This window comes from Dermacentor albipictus, chromosome 3 (genome assembly GCF_038994185.2).
Source record: "Dermacentor albipictus isolate Rhodes 1998 colony chromosome 3, USDA_Dalb.pri_finalv2, whole genome shotgun sequence".
NCBI lineage: Eukaryota > Metazoa > Arthropoda > Arachnida > Ixodida > Ixodidae > Dermacentor > Dermacentor albipictus.
Genome location: NC_091823.1, coordinates 43568581 through 43588392, shown reverse-complemented (window position 1 = coordinate 43588392; position 19812 = coordinate 43568581). Strand labels below are relative to the sequence as shown.

Genomic DNA, 19812 nt, shown 5'->3' with positions numbered 1-19812 from the left:
GAGGGCGTGGGATCGAATCAGCGGCCGCATTGGGATGGGGGTGTGAAATGCAAAAACGCCCGGGTATTGTGCATTGGGTGCTTGTTAGAAACACCAGGTGGTCAAAATTAATCCGGATTTCTTCACTGCGTTGTGCCTCATAATCACATCGTGGCTTTGGCACGTAAGAGCCCTGAATTTAATTTTCTAAAATTACCTAAGGTACCCGCATTTTTACTTGAACGTAAAGGGAGAACAAACTTTTCGTTGTATACCTAAGGAACACTAACGAGTAATGAGTTCAGCTAAAATTTGGAGAACAAAATTTGAGCGCTGTGTTTTTAAAGATAACCTTCTGGCAAAGGCTTAAAATCAGCGACTTGTGCTATGGCACCAACGTGCCATCGGTAACGTTTCTTCCATTGCGCGTCCTTGTATACGCTCCTATAGGACTGCTTGTGCAAACGTCGAAAAGCACCCGGCCTTATGCAGTCTTCATCGTAAGCATGTAGACAGGGCCGTGTGGGGCCTGCATGCCAACCTAACCTAACCTCGGCACACCACGGCACGTCATGCAAGCGCAACATTTGCTCTGTGATATAGAATCGCCAAAGTAAATGGTGGTGTGTGTCCTTCCACATCTCTGGAACGGTTTTGATGTTCTATACTCTTTGCGGCCTATGTAATTAAAAAAAAATCTCGCCCATCTGATAGTATGACACGGAAAGCGCTCTGCGCATGCCGGACTGAATTGCTGATCTTGCATGCGTGCGTGGAACGGGACGCACGCCAGACGACCGACGTTCGAGTACGTGTGGAATGCGCGTATATGCGTTGTCACGCGCCTTTGTGTGCTTGGCTCGATGACTGACGCGTCACGGGGCCATGTGCGTGCAACGTCCTCTGGCTCAATCGGTGGGAGAAAGCGCAAGACAGCGTTTTACGTACGAGCCTTTCACGTCTTCTGGCACGCTTCAGTCGGCCGCACGTCACTGTCTGCGACCGAGATAAACGGTTCGGCAACCATAGGTCAACGTACCTCGGTTATACACGTATGCATGCGTATGCTGCAAAACTATATAGTTTCCATCGCATTTTTCTTACCTCTGCAGCTGTCTTAATTTATTATGCGTGCCGCGTTAAGCATACAGGCTTGAAGGCAACATTGTGTTCATTCAGCTTGTATGACGTCTCGAAGACCGTGCCTGCCGCAAGGACGTTTTCCCGCTATATTGAACAACGCCTGTGCCATCGTTCACTGTCTGGTTCGCAGTTTATTCGTGCGATTGAACTATACGAATGATAAGACCGATTTGAGTAGATCAAGCAGTGTTGTATCGATGACGGTCCATGGTTGAATAGAAGGCACTGTAGTTTATTTCTCGGGTAACATTATACAAAAGAACACTTCCGCTAGTATCTTAACATTTCGTCAGAGCGGTAGTTCTGGGCCGTCCCGCTTCCTTCCCCTTGATAAACGCTGAAAGGGCCATGGACTCTGTCGCTAACAGGAGCGGTATAGGTCGGTCTCAGCTATACCGCCAACGCGGTTGATTGGCGCAATTCCAACGTCCCCGTCGGCCAAAGCGTAGTCGTCTTTTGCTCGGGCTTCACGTCTGTCCACCATAGCCCGCTCTCAATCGCCGGCTGTGAGCACTAGGCGTGTCGTTGGTATGAACTTATGGCCCCGCGACACTGTAACGACTTTCGCTCAACTGTGTCGACTTGTAAACGGTATATATTTACAACCTCTCGTCGGTATGAACTTATAACCCCACGACACCGTATCGACTTTTGCTCAACTGTGTCAACTTGTAAACGGTATAGTATATTTACAACCTTTCGCGACGCTATCGAAATGCGTTTCCGAAGTGCGCTCCGTCGCAGCGTCTCCCTCCCTCTCTCTCTCTCTCTCTCTCTCTCTCTATGTTGGGGGGGGGGGTGCTGGCTGCCGCATGGCGCAATGCTCTATATCGCCGTCCGCTATCGCAGTGCGGCTCGCGTTGCGTTTGCTGCGGCATCGTCGTCGGCCACTGCGCAGTTCGGTAAAGCACGCGGGTCACGTTCGGACTCGATAAAAGAGCGGCGCGCCTCTGCAGCTTCCGACGGCGCGCAGCGCTCGCCGGCGGCGTTTGCCCGACCCATGCCGGAACGAAAGCATTTACCGTCGGCCGGAACCGCGTGTGCCCGCCCTCATTTGGCTGCCGCGACGGTTTGTATATGCCGCCTGTATCGGGCTTATGAGCGTCAAACACCACCGCCAATTCCCCCTGCTCCCGCGGTACATGTCCCAGAGTCCCGGTCATTCGGATGCTCTTCCTCTACTTTCTCTCCTGCCGTTGTTCTTCTACTCGCTAATGGGAAAAGAGTTTCGCTTTGAGTGCCCGTTTCGGTGTGGCTGCGTGGGGGACTTCCCCCGCGAACCGCAGGGCAGATTGTTTAGCACCGCGCACCTACTACGTACTATATACACGTTGTTCTGCCTCTCCTCCCACGCAGTTCGAGTCGCTGCAACACCATCGTTCGGCTGTGTCAGCGCGCACCTGCGGCTTATTTTGGAGGACGCTTGTCGCGAGGCCGACGAGCAGAGTTGTGGCCCCTATCTAGAGCGCTCAGAACTGCGGCTTCGACCTGTTTCCCCGGCTCGCAGCGAAAAGCGTGGGCGATCGAACGTGCGAGTTTCGAGGTCTGCTGTCATTCTTGTCGACCTGCTTCGTTGTTTCATGGCACGACCGCCGGATGTTTGCTGTCTCGCGAGCTATCGCGGAGTTCGGCGGACCAAATCGAATGACGAGTGTGTGTGTGTGTGTTTGCGGGAGAAATATACCACGCGCTGGGGTATTTGATGTACGAATGACTCGAAAGTGCTGAGCGCTGTAGTTTTGTTGCAACTTGCACCAGTTCGGCATTTGTTGTCGGCTGCGCAAACAGCGTGTGTGTGCGTGTGTGTGTGGGATGGGGGGGGGGTGCGAGGGGGCTGCTTGCGTACAGGCGTCATTTTTCTTTCGATCTGTGACCATGTGTACTCTATACTGATGCCTGCCCTGCTTGAGCGCGTGTACGTCCACTAAAGGCAATTACAGAACGTCCCTCCACCCCTTCCTCCCTTCCATCTTTGGCGCTGCAATTAATTGCTAATGCGCAAAAGATTCCTCGCTACACTGACCACCAAACGGCATTAGGTAAATCTACCAGCAGCGGCAAAGACGTATGTGCACGAATGAACGCGAAGAACAGTAACGTGGCATTCTAATGGTTTTTCGCGAGTGCGCCAATCGAATGGAGCCAAACGTTCACGTTATCGCGAAACTGTCTCGCAGGGGGCGTGCCCTTGCTCTTCGCGGTACGGACGGCCCGAAAGCTAGTGCGCAGCAAATATACACGCGGCGGTATATATATATAAATATATTGTATGTGGCGGCGCCCGCTCGCGCGCACAGGCGTTTCCGCCGCGGCGTTATTTTTCTTCGGCTTTCCGCAGGCGGCATCTCGTAACGCACGGAAGCCGCACCGAAGCGACGGCAGCGGCTACACTTTCATATTTCTTTTTTCCCCATAGCTCTGTAGCCGGAGACTTCCCCGTCTTGCGCGGTGGCCCCTTCCTTGCATGGCTGCGCGTCCTCACTAGCCGCATTTGCGGTGCGCCTACCGGCCTTGGTGTGGGACGTTTTGGGTTTATTATTTGTTTCTCTTTCTCGCCTTGGCTCGGACTTGTGGGGAGACCTTTTGGGGCCGTGCGAATATTTACCGGTGCCGGAGAGAAAAAAAACGAGGGCTCTCCCACGAGCCTCTTGCCACCGCGTGGTGTGTGTATACGTATAAATGTGAGGCGATGCGGCGACCTTGCAGTTCGCGTCGCCATTGCGAGCCCGCACTTCAGATCGAGACGTATACGGCCCGCTGCTTTGACTGCGCGGCCGTGGTATTCTCCCGCTGCGCACGAAGTTTCCGATTCCGACAACGGACGGCGGTTGGATGCGGCGGAATTCGAAAGCTATACATGCGTACCGCGCGTGGAAGTGTTCGGCGAACGTTGAGGAAGTTCACGGGGTTTGAAATTGAAATTGTATTAGAGGCAGTCACTGTTGACGTTTCTCATAGGCTGTAATAGATGTACTGATATATGACGCCGGCCACCACTTTTCGTCATCCTTATATATCATCGGGTCACGTGCTTTGTCATCCCTGGCGCCCACGCTTGTAGCGGGACCGAGCTGAAGGCACGACGGGGCGTTCTCTCGGCTCACTTAAATTCTTTACATGCTATCACCGGTAAATGGGGGAAGAGAGACAGAGAGAAGACGCGAGTTTGTGTTTTAGTGACTACACTTGTGTCGACAGGAAGGACATCTTCGTGATGCTCTCTGTACCATTCGCACGCTTGTCTTCAGATCTCTTGCATTTTTTTTTCGACTGTCGTATAGCAGCACGAAAAAGTGAAAACGGTGAACGACAGGAAAAGCAGAAACATTGCTCCTATTCTTAACCAGAAATGTCAATTCTTGTAGGCGTCCCTATTTGTTTTTGACATGTTTCTGCACGACCCATGTTCGCCTCTGCCCGTGTAAAGAATGCGGGGAAAATAAATATAAACAATGCACAAGCACTAACACTTACCCTCACATAGACATCCAGCAGCGCCATTTCGCTAACAGCGAGGGCAACAGAGACGGCTATGTGATGCATTTAGCTTCATCCATGTTATTAAGTATGCCTTCATAATCTCCTGCGCCTTCGTGGCTCTTTATCTTTAATCAGTACCTACCTTCCCAGTTCTCTGTACTCTTCGGTCATCACATTGTAACCGTTACAGTGCGCAGGCCAGATGGCAAGCACGAAGTCAAACCTTTGCCACTTGTCATGCGCTGCTGAAATCTGTCCCGTCAAAGGCCACCCGTTCGTGTCTGACAAACCGAGTTTTAAAACATGCGGTATGCCAAAGCACGCGTTCGCCCGCGCCCGCTCAGTTTTGATCGAACTGCGTTCCCCCCTTGCACAGTTAGACGTCGGCGTGTTTGCTACTTGCTGCTTCAGAGAGCGCAGACCAATGTTAGCCTTTGAACACAGCCTCTCACTTTCGCTCTGCCACTGCGGTTTGTAATTGTGCGTCTGCGGCCAAGACGGATGACGACCGCCTCTCGTACACGAATTGTGCGGTGGCTCGATTCGCGAACGGATAACGGTTACCCGTGAAGCGCACGCGCCTTGGTTGCTGCTCATTGCAGGCTTTGCTGCTCATTTATTCGAGAGCGTGGTATAAGTTGGTGGCTCTGGGCCTTCAATTAATTATACTCTCCCTTAAGTCCCAATCAAAATGTAATATCACCGTTTCGCCTCGCTTATAGGCCACGCTTCGCTTACGCGCTGTCGAGTTACACAGAAGGTGGGAAGTGCATCACTTTTAAGCGTGTATGTATATGGGTCGCGAGGGTAGCACGATGGATGTGGCGCTGTAGCCACGCGCATTGGCGGCACAAATTTCTATGGCGCCATCGCGCGGCCGTAATTGCATGTCGCATAATGTACGAAGTGCTAATCAGAAAGTCCTTGCCCTCCTATCTTTTCTTATTAGCCAGAATAAGGTATATAAACGTAATTACAAATGCGGCGTACTATTCTACGTACCATCCACTTTTTTTTTTTTTCATAGTCCCCCACACCGGTTCAGACATTTGTGCCATCGCAGTAGTAAATCTGAGATGCCCCTGTGGTCAGTCAGCGGCGCACGCGGCCTCCCCGAAAGCTCATTGTCATGCAGGTTGTCACGGCCGTTTCGCGAACTTGCAACACCACCAGCTCACACTCTTCAAAGCGAGACACCTTTCCCCTTACGTGGGCTGCATTTCCCTGTAGATTTCGATGGGCGCTCGGCCCTTGCTCCGTAGAGAACTGATCGCACTTCGTTGCTCGTACGCCGTGGACGTGTGAAGCGCAACCGCCATCTTCAACTGACAGCAGCGCTGTGCCTCGGAGCTACCGGAAGATTGGGCCGGGCCGGTCCAAAAAAGGTCCACCGCTGGGAACGAATATGTGGACTTTTGCATTTACAGTCGTAATTTGGCAAAAAAAAAAATATAGGGGCAAGGACTTTCTGATTCGCCTTCGTATCTCAATTATTTAGGGTTGCCTATAAGTCTCAGTCAAGTGTTCCCTCCATCGGTGAGTACGAAAACTTCCGGCAAGTAGTTACGTAACACTTATTCTCGTATAAAGCAGCTTCTATCGCTTCATATGTTTTTTACACATCAGCTATTGTAACGCTTCCTTTCGTCACCGACTCGCATGCCGCCATCTCACTGCTATTATCGTCGGGATCAGCACCTATATACAGTCGCGATGGACAAAAAAGATTAGTCGAAGGAAAATCACTGCAAAATGCGATCCTGGTTGTTGCTGCCCCACTAGCTGTACGTTTCCATGAAAACGAGGTCGAGTAGAGTCGTCATGTCGGGCCGAGCGGGCTTCGAGGAGAGTTCGGTCAACGCGCCCACAAAGGGATGGTTTACGTCGCCCAAGCCGCTTGATGAGATGTATGTAAACGCTGTGAGGTCTATAGCTGAGCAGCTCGACTTGCGACTCGACCTACGCTCGTAGAGTTCATGTAAGTGAAGCTGCTGTTGATATCGTTATCGTCGGTCATGGCTACTGCAGCGCGAATAAAATCCCTTCCACTTTTATTCCACTAAAATATAGCCAACGCTATCCAGGCTGCTTCGTACGTGTCCTGTGATCGGGGAAAGCGATTGCGTTGTCTGTATGCTGCGCCCCGCTTACTCAATGTCAGATGTATGCACTTATTCGGTGTAAGATAGCAAGAAGAAATATTATTGTAATACAGTCCCAGAACAAATGACGTGCGTCAGCCGCAGAACTGCCAGTCAGCGTCCTTGCATGCGCATGAGGTATAAACAGGGAAGTGCCATTTCTTCAAAAAACAACGTTCCTCCTTGCAGCCCGGGGCCATTTTTGCCCTACTTTAGATCGAGGACTCCCATCGCGAAACAGCGTCGATCCATCGATCTTTCTTTCCTCTTTCTTTCCCATTTAATTATTTTCTTTGGGTGCATGCGCACCTACTTCGTTTTGAACACACGTGTGCGCGCTCAAACCGCATGCGCCTTTGCATCCGTTCCGTCGCAGTATTTCCCTGGGGGCCCACGGGACACCGCTCTCCCACTCCTCCCTTCCGTTTCTCAGCGGCATACCTGCTCTCCCCAAACTGTCATTTTGCATTCCGTTCCTCGTCACCAACTTTCAAAACAAACAAACAAAAGGAAGGCGTCGGCGTAGCGCGCTTGCGCGCGCCGCTGATTCGGAATTCAAAGCGCGCACTGCGCGTCTGCTGCGACGCTGTCAAAGCTAGTCGGAGCGAAGGTCGCGCTGCGCTCTACACCGCAGTCGGCGACTCCGTGCACGCCTCGTACTGCAGCGGCGCCCAAGTCTCACAGAATAGGCTCCGCGATCGCTTACTGGCGCCGTCAATCACGGAGGCAACGTTGGAGCAGCGACGCTGCTCGCCGCGCGCTCGCTGCGCTAGCCGCTCGCGCCGCCGCCGCCGCGTCCACGCACGCCTCCAGCGCTCGCACTGCTTGCCGGCCAGAGCCGTCGAGTGCGCCGAGCCACGAAGAACGCGCGACGGTCTGTAGTCCCTGTGGTCAACGTCAATGTAGTCCTCCTCTGCCCCGTGCTCCGGAGGTGTCCTCAGGGAACTGTGTGCTCGGGGAGGCCACTGCCTCCCGCTGTCGGATACGGGATCATCATCCTCCTCCTCCCCCTCATCGTCTTCGTCCTCCTCGAAGCTTTCGCCGTGCGCGGCCCCGAAGCGGACGAGGTCGCACGTGCCGGCCGACCTCGAGTGGGTGGCGGTGTTACGCGGTGAGTGCGTGGTCCTTGTTTGCGAAGCGTGTGAAGCCGCTGCCACTGGGCCGAGCCACCCTGTGGTCCGGCCCGCTTTTCTGTCAACATATTACGCGCGCCCTCTGCGGGATCCTGCTACGCTTGTATATAAATGGAGCTGTTTGCCGCGAAAGCGCGCGTGCGTGATCCGCATTCGAATAGATCGAGTGGCGCGGCTTCTTCCTACGCCGTTTTTTTTTTTTTTTCCTTGTTCTTGTACGTTCTCCGTGTTCTGATGTTTTGGTTCGCTTTCGATGCGTTATTCACGTTGTCGCCTACGCGGTTGCGCAGATTTGAATAAGCGTAAACAGCTAATTACAATTTATGCTGTTACGAGTGTACTTCTACCCTGACTTTCCCGTGCTGCTAATCGTTGTTCTGCCTCATCGTCGTCGTCAAACTTCGTCCGAGACGCGACTACCAAGACTGCGGCTATAGAAGACAGAACTTCACCACGAAGATGCCACTTCTGTTTCACAACATGCGACTAGCATTTGTAATTTTACGGCTAACACGTAACATCTCCTTGGAGTGAGGGGCAAGGTGGTGGGGGAAGATAGGTGGGGAAGGGGCCTGGTACAGCCGAAACCATATCGTCTATATGTTGCCACTGCCGTCCACTCCCAACATGTTCTTTTTTCCCTTTTTTCTTTTTACTGTGCTATACGTGACACGTAGTTTTGATGCAACTCCCGCGCAACATATCTTAATTCGACTAATTCAGAGACCGCGGGAACTGTTTATTGCCAGTGCGGCTCATTGCTCGCCGGCGATCCTTGGTTTCTCAGAACGGTGGCATTCATATGCAAACTTGTCGCATCGGGCTGTTCGGAATCTTCGTAATTTTTTTTCCCCTTCTAGAACTGGCCCTGAATTAGAATGTGTTGACGCTTTTCTTCTCAGAAGGAGATATACGAGGCAGAGCCGGACACCGGTACCACCATGCATGAAGCGGCTGCGCGGTATATTACTTCTCTAGTTTCTTAACGAACTTCTCTTGTGAGTTCATTCCGCAAGCCTGCTCTTTCGACTTGCTTGCTGTACAGTCACGTTTGACGTCACGCTGTGCTGGCCCTTCGGGATCTGTGGCAGCGTTTCGCTTTGCCAGGTTGTGCTACATAGAGCCTTAATTGAGGGCGGGCTTACAAAATGTGGACTTGTATGCAGGAACTACGAGAGAGTAAGTAATCAGCTGGCGTCTCAAACCGGTACCACCGTTCCGAGAATATCACTTTTGTTAAAGCCCTCTAAACAGGAAATGAACCGGTTTGTAACGACAAGGTATTGTTTTCAAAACTCTGTTCTCGTGTATTGGCAGCGATTGGAAGCGTTTGGAAGCGTTTGGAAGCGAAATGGAAGCGATTTTTTTTTCGCTTATATGTAAAGAAAACAGGGGCTCAACCTAAAAACTAGAAAATTTTAGTGCACATAAGCGTACGAAATGCGCGCAAGTAAAACGAAATACGTGACGTTATACAGACGACCTGCTGCAGCGGCAGACTTCGACGCAAAATTCAAAGAATAAGAATCCTTGTTTATCTGTTAACAATTACTTGCACGAGCATTTGCAGCAAAGAAATAATGGGAATGTAATGAAGTTGACGCTGGCAGCCGTCTTTCCTTTTGACTCCTTTTCTGAATTATCAAGCCTCCTCACTAGCGGCTACGCCGACCTTTTATTGGTATCCCAAAGTGTAACTTATCAATCTAGCTTACCGTAATAGTATGCCTCTTCACTGTACAATCGAGACAAAAACGTATGCCTTGTCAAGATGCAGGCACCGCACTGAGGCGTCCTCTTCCTTTGTTCTGCTATGTTTGTTACCGCTGTACAGTAACGCCACCTATGAAGACACAGTGGCGTTGTTCCGGTTGCACATGACATGAATCTTGTGCTTGCGATTTGGTTGAAGGGATACTAGGGAACGACAATATAAATCAGCTTATGCCGACAAAGTATTCTTTCAAAGCCCTAGTTGTATTCGTTAATTTCGCGGTAAGGTGCCGATTACTAGAATAGCAAATGGTCAGTTCCCGTTTTTTCGAATATCGGTGGCCGGAGCTCCAATTCTTGTACGTCAGTGGGACTTCACGGATTTCTAACTTTCTTTTTTCTTTCTTCTTTGGGCCGTTGTGGCCCGGTAAAAGCTCGCGAAACTTGGTAAGTTCAGTCTTTTTCTCTCTTAGACTATGATGCAGTCTAACCTTTCCCGAACAAAAAGAAAAATATACTATAGGCCCGAGCAGACGCGCAATATCTGTGGCGTCGCCACCAGTCTATCTTTTTGGCGTCTTTTTTGGCTCGTCAGTATTTTTCACGGTAACAGTGGTTTATTTCGATATTGTGGAAAGGCAATATACTAATGCAGCGCTCAAGTTACCTTTCTCTTCAGTGTCCCTTGAAACTTTGGGAAAGTGTTCTGAGCGTATATATGTCCTCATCGTCTTTCTTTGTGTTTATCTGCGCTCAAGTTAATTCGATGAATTTGACAATGACACTGAGAGATGTAGAAATGTTTAACAATTCCCAAATTACAAAAAAAAAAGTAACGGCGTCTGATCTCCTTTCTAAAACATCCGACTTCCGCCTGTGTACGCGAAGGCTGGTATTCTGCCCAGTGTGTAGTTCAGTCAGATCCTCTATGTTCCCTTTGCCCTTTCTATAGCACTGCGGTGCATTGTTTCTGTGTGCTTGATCCGTAGAAGCTGTGCCTTATGGGGCGCAGACTTGAAGGCGTGGGAATATGCGCACGCGGTCTGCTCGCGCCTGAGTCATCTCTTCATCCGGTGTAGCGAACGCGGTCGTTTTCCGTGACTTCACTAGCTAACTAGGAAACGAGCGACTGGTTAGAGAGTTCGCTCTGTAAGTGTAACTTGCATGTTTAAATGCGGTGTTCCTGCTTTGTAGGGCGCAATTTTTTTTTTTTCTATGTACAACGTGGCTATAGAGCGATTCATGAAATCACCGTATTAAGTGGAATCGAACCATTTCCTTCTCCCGCCGCCACTCCCCGATTTTTTTTACGATGTTACAATCGTAGGCAAATTAACGGCAACAAACTACATAATGTAGCGAGCTTAGCTTCTTAACGCGCTTTCCTGCTTTGAAGGTTTGCTGTTTATATTTTTTCATAAACGTCTATGGAAGTAGATTAAGAAAGAAAAAAAAATGAATTAGCAGCTTGACAAAGCTCTGATCCCGGTGCAATATATTTAGTTACACGGATACAAGCAATATTTTTTTTACGAAAACAAAAAAAAAGGGGGGGGGGGTATAGTGCTCAAATTGCCATTAACGCTTTAACATCTGAAACCTCACGATATCTTTTGTGTGCTCAAGATGACAATATCGCAGTCTTTCGCGAGGTTGTGAACAGCCGTTAAGTGGGCGTGCTCCACATTTTATTGAATTCGTGTCGCTTTCGTACAAGATAACCAATACACTTTCGGAGAACTCCAGCGTTTTCGTGCTGATATACCACCAGAATTATCGTTACTTTATTTTTTTACCTTTAACGTATTTGCTCTTCTGCAGCTGGGTCGCCTTATTTCTGTACTTGCGATATCATTACGAGAAGCCTGCGTTGTCCGCACTTATCTGTTTGTTCTTGTCGACGCTTCCGAAGTTGGCAGTTGGCCTATACTCGCACGAAGCTCTCATGCATGAACACGAAATCGTTTTTCGCTTGTGCCGTTCGCTGTGGGCCTTTGGAAGCCAGCCGCAAACTTAGATTAAGCTCGCGTAACGCGCACACGTGACTTCAGTCGACAGGCATTACTGCTTGCTCTGCACTCCCCAAGGTTATCGCACTGAATGCACAAGTCCATTGTTTGAGGGAACACACATTACTCGAGCATGAGCAAATTTATCTCCGCGCTATGTGTGGAAAGGTAGAGCTGTAGATTCCGCTGAAGATTGCGCTGGCTCTTATATATCTGTACAGAAAAGATCAAAAGTTTACGGACTACGGTTTTCCTGAAAAATTCGAATGGCAGCGCGTCTAGACTCGTGTAAATTCTTCTCCCATTGTTCCGCATACTGTACACGTTTGAGAATGATCGACATTTGGGCGAGCTGGTACTGGTTGAACATCTTGAAGGCGCAGCGCAAAAAGACTATGACAGAAGGCAGGAACACACAGGACACACGTTTGAGCCTTGCCTGTGCCTGTATATAAAACATTGACAGCACTTCTGCTGGTACCAGCAAGTACGGCACGTGCAAGATATATAAGCCAGCTGCCTGCATGTTCCCTTGAGCTAATTAGACTTGTACTTGCACCGTGCAGCATGTAGTAAAGCTACACTGCAGGGCGTTTGGTTATGCCACTCTGTACGAAGGCGCTTCGTTCTTTGAGACACTAGTCTCAGTGTTACGTGCTCAGTGCTTATGTAATTTCTCATTTTTCCTATCTCGGGTAGCATGCTAGGAGTTCCGCAAGACACTCATTCAGATCCGTTGTTGCGCTGCATACTTATTAACTGAGGCTGGTTAGAACGCCGCAGAGCTTTCGCCACCGCAGTAAAGCGTCGCCTCACAGCGTGTTTGCGGGATGCTCGTCTGTGGCGCATTGTGCCTTCTCTGACCCCTTCTTGCTCTTTCTTACGACACACTTACGTACGCTGAACGCATCGTAACAAGCCCTCCACCTGTATTCTTGAATTAATCGCATCATTGTCGGCATTGCATGTCTGGCGTTGCATCGCATGCGGAGTCCGTAGTCAGGATCAGTTCAAACGTCGGCATCATCCACTCGATATTGCGCGGGCGACAGCTTCATATATTTTTTAACGTAACGTTCAAAAGACAACATGCACGAAAAGCAGAAACAGATAGACTGGCAGCGCCGTAGTCTCTCTCTCTTTGTTGTTGTTGTTGTTGTTGTTCGTACAGGCGGAGAACGCAAGCTTGTAATTTCTTGTTCGGATGCCCTGAATATGCTAACGCACTGCGTGTTCCTTCCAAAACTTTCCGTATCAACTCCTCACAGCTCGCGTTAACTAACCCGCGATGGATGTGTCCTAATTGTTCGAGTCTAATTCTTATGGCGGTTGTACTCTTAAATAAATGAAGCCGTCCACCAACTACATACCTCGGTTGCCAGTTCTTGTGCCGGTAGCTCCCTACCCCCCGTACGCGGCTGCCGCACTTCAACGGCCCTCCTGTCCAGAAGATGGGTGCGCACGCATCTACTTACGCTCCCTGCGCGCCTTGAAATATCGGTGATGTATATACTGTATACACTCTCCTCCTAGTGTATAATCCGACTCCTCCGCTGTGCACAAACTGTTCGCGCTGTCTGTCTGCCTGCCTGCTTGCCTGGCGGTCATGCATAACTTCCTCGCCCGGACTCCCGTATACGTACGAGCGCGCATGCTTAAATAGGAAGGAAGGGAGCCCGATAGGAGGGCGTTGTCGGCTTGGCTTATACGCGGTAGGAAAGCGCGCGCGTGGAGCGCATATCTAAAAGCGCACGGGGCACAATTATGGATATGCGAACGGGGGCCTCCGCCGCCGACTGCTGTTCCGGTCGCCTCAATTTCTCCTGACCGCCGCCTTGAACGTTCGCCCAGTCGTCGGCGTGCCGCTGCAGGGGTGATCAAACCCGGAGGAGCAGCGCCCGTGCACCGAAGAGGAAGGATGTGCGCTGCGAACGACTGCATGCAGGCGGGTGGCTTCTGCTCTGCGCACAACTTCGGGGCTCTGCTGCGTAGCGTTGTACGCTTATTAGCGGCGCGCACTTCCGCACGCACGGTGTGGGCGTATAGCAGACCGATTGCTTTCGGCCTCATTAATCGATCCGTCATTCGCACCCCGGGCACCCGGCCCTGCGCCGACGATTCCGTGCAGTCGCGCGCGTATTGCTCGGCCCGTCGAATGTTCGCTGTTTCTGTGTCTATTTTCGTTGTTGTGTTATATATATATATATATATATATATATATATATATATATATATATATATATATATATATATATATATATATATATATATATATATATATATATATATATATATATATATATATATATATATATATATATATATATATATATATATATATATATATATATATATATATATATATATATATATTACTGGTTCCTTTTGCTGCTTTTTCTCAGAGTCTCGTGGCAAACAGAAAGACGGAGAATATATGTAAAAGAGATTAATGGATATATTGTTAATCTTTGCGCTGTTTCCTAATGAAGTGGCCGGCCCTGCGATTCATTTCACAGCGTGCCTGAAACCGATATGACGTCCATTAACGGAAAGAGTTTGAATTTGAGATTTCTCGATCGTTCTGCCGCATACTTGGTTTCTGCCGAACTTCTCTGTGGTGTTCGAGAGAGCGCACCACACCTCTGTAGGCGGTGCAGCGTTCTGCGTTCTCCGAATCAGACATTTGGTTAGTGCTCAGCTTTGTCTCGTTGACTTTTCCGAGAAAAAAAACAATAGCGCGCGAAACATCCAAAGTACGAAATAAATAGGCGCTCGCGCGCCCCTATTCAAGCGCTCCCAAGCGAATAGCCAGGGATACACGGCTTCACTAGCGGCGGCAGCTCGATACGGGGCTTCACGCTGTGCGATGGTCGCGGCATCTAGAGAACGCGCCGCGGACGCATTGATAAGCGTAGCGGACCCCTTGTACGGTGCGGCGATGAGAGAATGCAGCCGTATATCTTTCAATGGTTGCTTGAGTAGCGGCGTGAGAGTGCGCATCTATTTCGTATTTGGCGTATTTCGCGGGCTTTCGTTTTTTCTTGGAAAAAAACAACCGGGACCACTGCAGTACGAAATAAATGTTTGATTGGGAGGTTATTCAAGGTGCCCTACAACTTTGCAATTGATATGTTTGCGATTCGAGAAATAATTAAAACGTTCACTAATTAGAAGTGATTAAGTAATACTTCGTCATGAAAAACATGCTGGTCGCAAATACACATGACTACGGCTACTATGCACCGGGTATTTTTTCCGTAGAGCTCTTGTGTATCTTTAAAATCTTGGTCCAAGTTAGCTGGGACACCCTGTATATACTATCAATTCAACAGCCAAGAACTCTCCGTCGCAATCTTGCTTTCAGAGGTCGGCAACAACCTTAACAACGTCCTGCAGGATATTTACCCGTATGCTTACAGATCTTCGAAGCGAAAACACGTGCGTGAGACACACCCAGCCGCGCGTGCGCGTTAGCTGGGTGCTGCGTACGTGTTTTTCGCTCTTCGTCGGTTTGTCAGGCCCGCGCGGCGATTGTACGAGAGAAGACTCGCGTGGAATTTTAATTGGAAAAAAGCAGAGGTGTGGCCTTCGCGATGACCTCATGTCGCATGCGCATGTCAGTCGGTCGGTCGGTCGGCCATGCGGCGCATGTCAATCCTCCGTTCGGGCACCGGCCTTGAGTTCTGCCCCGGAATGCCGCGTCAAGCACGCGCAGGCAGCGGTGTACAGCTGTCGTGTCGTATACCGCGAACCTCTGGGTTTCGAACGCCGCTCGCTTCGTACGGGGAGCAGCCAAGGGTGACACGCTGTATCCAAACCGACCGATGGCCACCGGTCGCATTACACGCGCCTCAATGCAAAAACCTCGACGGAATGAGTGGCGGCGCTGAAGTTGCGATTGTTTACCTGATGCTGTTCGCGCTGTATACTCTACAGCGATTGTTTCTTTCATCGCAGTTCATTTTCCCCTTTCTCCTTAATCTAACCAGGTGTGAGGTTCCTGAAATATCGCTACTCGCCCTGCCGTTTACGGCCCGTTAGTCCTGCGTTTGCAGCTGTAAATTCAGCCTTTCGACGCTTACATGGTCGCGTGAAGTCACCGAGCGGTCTCGCAGGCCACGAGAAGGACATTGTTCAAGTTTGCTGACTCACTGCTGGCGGCGCGCATCTGTGTATTCCAGACACCGAATGTCTGATGAGACCAGATGGCCGATTCTTTAGTGTTTTCGCTTGAGAACGATATAGCGTCTGTTACGATATCTATGTACACGCTATATACCGCGTGCGTACTAGTTAAGCAGTATATGGTGTAAACAACGCATCACTTAAGCGTGCGTCTCTCATGTGTATGTGGACGTTCTGCTGAATGTATATCCCGAATAACGGATGGCAGCAGTAACGTTCGACTGCGGCCCGCATATATCGTGTCGTATCGTATCTTTATCCCCCCCTCCCCCCCCCCCCCCGCCGCTAAATCAAGCCTCGTTGTTTGAGCGTTCAGTCTCAAGGCACACGCAAATCATATCTGCGCATATATAGGAATCGATACGCGGTTCACTTCCTGGAAAATAGTATATAAGAATAAAGCCTTGGGGGGGGGGGGGGGGGGGATAGAGCTACGGGGCCACCAACTCGATCCTGCGGAGCGTTTCGCGTTCCACTCAATGCTGCCTCGAGGGAAAGGCTAGCCGGCAGTGATAGAGCACGCAGGGCGCCTTTTCGAATGTAGTGCGCAAAAGCTGCTCGATTCATCTCGCTCCTGCGGTGGCTTTGGCGTTCAAAGTTGTGCGCTACCGCTTTCGTTTCTTAGCAAGAAGAAAGAAAGAAAAAAAGCGAAACGGAGTTCGATTCCTCGTGGAACGTGGCCGGACAATGGCTTCGGGCGGTGGCCGAGAGAATGCGGTCGGCGCGCCGTCGCCCGCTGCTCTCCGCGAGCCGCTGTCAAGGTTGCAACGTGCTCTTTCCCTCTGCGCACGCCAGTCGCATGCCGAGTATGTAGCAGCGGATTCCCGCGCTAACCAGCTGTCTCAAAACAAAAGATAAAAGAGCGCGAGCGAGAGGAAAAGGAAAGTTTAGAAAATAGCACTAATGGTGCGAGGTTGGGAAACCTATTGGATATTTTCGGTTTCGGTGTACCGCCACCTCCAAACGTAGGAGCGCTAGGAGCGCGAGGTGTGACGTCACGAACTTGCAGGTGCGCTGATGTCAGTGACTCTAGGAAAGCGAGGTAGCTCGATCGGATGTACTCGAAGCGGTTGCGCATGCTTACGACATTATTAACCTGACTCGAGCGTTATTTTTCATTTCTTTTTCTCCTTCAAAAGACCAGGGAGATGCTTTTGGTGAAGTCGTTTCTGTTAACGAAGGAAATGATGCAAAACTGCAAATAGGGGGTGGGGGGGGGGGGAAGCAGAAAGGTTGTGATGAGCACATTTTGCCAGCTCCCCCGGCACCGCCACTTCGACGCTCTATAACGAAGCTTCGCGCACCTATTCTATATCTATCTATCTATCTATCTATCTATCTATCTATCTATCTATCTATCTATCTATCTATCTATCTATCTATCTATCTATCTATCTATCTATCTATCTATCTATCTATCTATCTATCTATCTATCTATCTATCTATCTATCTATCTATCTATCTATCTATCTATCTATCTATCTATCTATCTATCTATCTATCTAATCTCGCTCCTAGTCTGCCAAGAGGGCGCTACGGGTTTGTGCTACAATACGCTTTGACGCTAGCAGTGTGATTGGCGGCGCCTTTTCGATATCTCGATAATCGCCTACTTAGACGCGCGCTATACGGGGGAAAGGGACACGAGACGAAGGCGACACAAGATGGAACTGAACTAGCAGAGCTTTCATTCTGATACGCGTCTCGGTGAATAGAGCTGATATCGCATCGTGGCAAACCAGCAAGCCCGACGCAGTGTCACTTCTGTGTTAGCGTAATTCGCGTCATACATGTAGTAAGTGAGATATCGTGCATTTGTTGTGATGAGCGCGCGACCTTTGAACAGTAACGATGCTTCGTGCGAGGATTTTTTTTTCGCAGGTGAATGCAACGGCGTACTTAAACACAGTCAAAATTTTTTTGCACCTTTACGAGTCCTTCGTTTTCGCCGTAACTCTCTTACATGTTACCGGGGAAATTAAGTACTCTTTTGGCGACTTCTTGGTTGCAAGTAAAGAGGACTGCTGTCACCGACGACACAAAAACAGCATGGAATAAGCTTTGACAACTATCGGCGTCAAACTATCTGGTGCGTACCGTGCAGGTGGCCAGCATTAACGTTCCTGAACTTCGCCTCTCAAACAGTCAATGAAATGGTTTATTCTCACTTCCGTCGTCGCAGGTGTAGTTTGAGCTCGCTTTCGCATGTACCGTAATGTTTTCTACGCTTAATCGCCTCTGGTTAAAAAAATATTTTAAAAAAAACGTCACTGTTTATTCTTCTGAGCGGCATGTGTTAAAGAACTGCAATGCGTCATGTTACATTAGCCAAGAACTTGCGCATTGTGGTGGATAGTTTGCGCCCTGTTAAGTCCCTGCGCACTGTTAGACTCTCTCTCTCTCCCCCCCTCTCTCTCTCTCTCTCTCTCTCTCTCTCCCCTGTGGTGGCGCGCTGTGAAAGGATGTAGCCGGGCTTGCGCGAATGGTTCGGTTGGTGCGTGTGTCTGACAGGTCAAGTTTCGCGTCGGATTAACAGTGAGAGCATTTTTAAAGAAAGTTTGTTGCGGTACACCATAGCCTACCTCGATCGCTGAGGTCGGGAAAGCTCTAGTAAGTTGTGTTCTCGTTGCCTGCATCTGCGATATACAGGGCTTTTTTTTCTTTAGCTGCACGAAACATTTAAAATTAGAAAAATATAAATCACGGTAGCGTTATATTCACCATTCGAGTGTACGGATTGGCAGCCTCAAACGGTAAACATAAAGTTACCGTGATTTGCATTTTTCTAACTAAAAATTTGGTGCAGCTAAAAAAAAATACGTGTATAAATCGCCCAGGCTCTTGCTTTGCATTTTTTCAAAAAAGATTTCTCATGATTTTTTAACAAAACACAGAAAGTAACAAGCACAAAAGTATCGAACTCCCACGTATTTCGCCCCATTATTTGAGAAATATCTCGAAACTGGCGTCATTCTGGATTCGTATCAAGTGGACACGTCTTGCAAACTCACCGGCTACAATTCATAAATTGCAGTATGTACCGTGAAGTAACTTATAAATTGAAATTTAATTAGTAAAAATTTTTTAATTCAATATTTGTTTCGTATTCTCGGGCTAGTAATACCCTCCTCATCGAGTAATCCAGCTCAAGGAGATGAATTCTGCTACCTGCCACAGGCGATGTATTGAAAATTTCGGAAAACTGAAAAATTATCACCCCGTATCCTTAACGGACATCGTATACTGTCGATTACCAACGCCTTCTACACTATAGTTAAAACACAGGCTTAACGCAATGTTTTGGTTATAATATAGCCTCTAGGCCGGAATTCAACCGCCGATCGCGAATCGAGCATTAAGGTGCGCGGCCGCAGCCGCATTGCTAGAACTGCATGCAAACAGCCGAGCAGCAAGCGACCGACCGTTATAACGCAGTGTCGACCCCGTGGGCAATGCTTTGCGCGTGTATACTACACAGGCTCGCCGGCGTTGCAAATCTGGTTTTTGGCGCCGACCAAGGTCGAATGAAAGCCGCTGGTGTGCCGCCTTTTGGCGGGCCCAGCCGTAAATATCGGCCAGCGGGAAGCACGTTGGAAGGCGGCGAATGTCTCACTCGGTCGTGTCAACCTCCCAATTTCGCACGACTGCGAGCGCGTGCATGATTGCCGTTTGTCCCGTCCGAGGGCACGCGAAGAAAGGATCGGCCCACCTGCTGCTGGGTGGGCCGGCAGCGCGCCTGTGGGAGCAAATTGCCGGGTTCGCGAGCTCGCTATGTAGCACTGCCGCGTATATGCAATGTGCGCTGCCGAAGTCACTCGGCCATTGCAAGACTTGCGGAGTTTCTTTTTTCTTTTTTCTCTCTTGGCTGCATTGGTTGAACGCGTATTACCCAGAGACGGGCATGTGTAAGTGCAGATCACTGCCCATTCCGAGCGAGTGTGTGTGCGCTTGAGACATATAGGTCCGATTTCTATACCGCCCTTGCTGTTGTGGTTTGTCCCGTTCGCTCAGCGGGGTGTTCTGCCTTT

The 19812-nt window shown here is 49.6% G+C and overlaps 1 protein-coding gene across 6 annotated transcripts in view; it reads left to right on the top strand.

The window, feature by feature from the left end:
• Positions 1-19812, top strand: part of Synd (protein kinase C and casein kinase substrate in neurons protein Synd) — a 132537-nt gene that overhangs the window by 76338 nt on the left and 36387 nt on the right. Inside the window, exon 1 of one of the 6 annotated variants that reach the window (XM_065432625.1) lies at positions 7578-7854. The exons of the other annotated variants lie outside the window; for them this stretch is intronic. The gene's annotated coding sequence lies outside the window, so the exon portion shown is untranslated. Of the gene's footprint in view, positions 1-7577; positions 7855-19812 lie in introns of those variants that run through there. 6 annotated transcript variants of the gene reach the window in all.